Below are 1967 nucleotides of genomic sequence, written 5' to 3'. Positions count from 1 at the left end.
TGACTGTATGGAACTTGTAGAACTAATGACATCAGTGCACTTCTGGTCAGCTGTACAAATTAATACATTTCATTAAGGGCATATTATTGGTTTCCACCACAGTTTTATCACAATCATATGAGCTTCCAATGGACTATTTCAAACTAATCATATCACCAGTAGAACATGGGTGAATGTAAAACACAGCTTGTATCATATGAAGAAATCCTAAACAGTTTAATGGTGTTTACCCTATGTTTCAGGTGATGATCAGGAGTATTTCAAATGTAGAAATGTGTTGCTCATTACATAAAATGCTAAGATTGTAAATGTTTTCTTCAATTTATTTAATTAAAAAAATATTTCTACAGGTAAAACAGTTGAACAAGGGGGCACCCAGATTTGAACTAGGGACCTCTTGATCTGCAGTCAAATGCTCTACCACTGAGCTATACCCCCTGTTCTGAAAAGTTCCCCTTTATTAATTCAGTAATATGTACAAAGTGCAAGCAACATGCAATCACCATCAAAGCAATGCATTTTCAGCCACCAAACCCTCCTTATAAGTATATGGGGTGCGAAGGATGTCCTTTATCTGCCTTGGTAAAATACTGTAAGGTTTCCATTGCAAGAATTCATACATTTCGTATCACATGTAGATCTTGGAACATGGAAAAAAAATCTTTTGTCAAACGCACAAATTCTGAAAAATGTAACTGCTTCTCTACTGCAGTTTGTTGATTTTGTGCTAAGAGCATAGTTAAACCCAATTGTTCATTGTTTTGTATATGAAATGATTATATATCTTATTGTTTCTTACAGTGCATCGGGTTGAAAAACATTTAACAGGATCTATTGAAGAGTGTATATGGTTATGAAACAGGGACTTCTTGAACTACACTCCTACGCTCTACCACTGACATAAACCCTTGAATGTTGAAAACTGCCCTTTTTTAAAAAGGTGATAGAGTGGGTGACTCTATGGAACTTGTAGAACTAATGGCATCAGTGCACTTCTGGTCAGCTGTACAAATTAATACATTTCATTAAGGGCATATTATTGGTTTCCACCACAGTTTTATAACATTCATAAGAGCTTCCAATTAACTATTTCAAACTGATCATATCACCAGTAGAACTTGGGTGAATGTAAAACACAGCTTGTATCATATGAAGAAATCCTAAACAGCTTAATGGTGTTTACCCTATGTTTCAGGTGATGATCAGGAGTATTTCAAATGTAGAAATGTGTTGCTCATTACATAAAATGCTAAGATTGTAAATGTTTACTTCAATTTATTTAATTAAAACATATTTCTACAGGTAAAACAGTTGGACAAGGGGGCACCCAGATTTGAACTAGTGACCTTTTGATCTGCAGTGAAATGCTCTACTCCGGAGCTATACCCCCATTTCTGAAATGTTCACCTTTATTGATTCAGTAATATGTACAAAGTGGAAGCAACATGCAATCGCCTTCAAAGCAAAGCATTTTCAGCCACCAAACCCTCCTTATAAGTATATGGGGTGCGAAGGATGTCCTTTATGTGCCTTGGTAAAATACAGTGAGGTTTCCAGTGCAAGAATTCATACATTTCGTATCACATGTAGATCTTGGAACATGAAAAAAAAATCTTTTGTCAAATGCACAAATTCTGCAAAATGCAACTGCTTCTCTACTGCAGTTTGTTGATTTTGTGCTAAGAGCATAGTTAAACCCAATTGTTCATTCTTTTGTATATGAAATGATGATATATCTTATTGCTTCTATTGTTTCTTACAGTGCATTGGGTTGAAAAACATTTTAATAGGATCTATTGAAGAGGGTATATGGTTATGAAACGGGGACTTCTTGAACTGGATTCCTACGCTCTACCACTGAGTTAAACCCCTGAATGCGGAAAACTGCCCTTTTTTAAAAAGGTGATAGAGTGGGTGACTGTATGGAACTTGTAGAACTAATGACATCAGTGCACTTCTGGTCAGCT

The 1967-nt window shown here is 35.7% G+C and overlaps 1 non-coding gene across 1 annotated transcript; it reads right to left on the bottom strand.

The window, feature by feature from the left end:
- Positions 1–366: 366 nt before the first annotated feature.
- On the bottom strand, positions 367–438 carry TRNAC-GCA (transfer RNA cysteine (anticodon GCA)). The gene has a single exon. It is a non-coding gene; the product is annotated as a tRNA-Cys (tRNA).
- Between the last annotated feature and the right edge of the window lie 1529 nt (positions 439–1967).

This window comes from Ambystoma mexicanum, unplaced genomic scaffold (genome assembly GCF_040938575.1).
Source record: "Ambystoma mexicanum isolate Mex_15411 unplaced genomic scaffold, UKY_AmexF1_1 Mex_scaf118, whole genome shotgun sequence".
In the NCBI taxonomy this organism is placed as follows: Eukaryota; Metazoa; Chordata; class Amphibia; order Caudata; family Ambystomatidae; genus Ambystoma; species Ambystoma mexicanum.
This window is presented reverse-complemented; position numbering and strand designations above follow the sequence as displayed.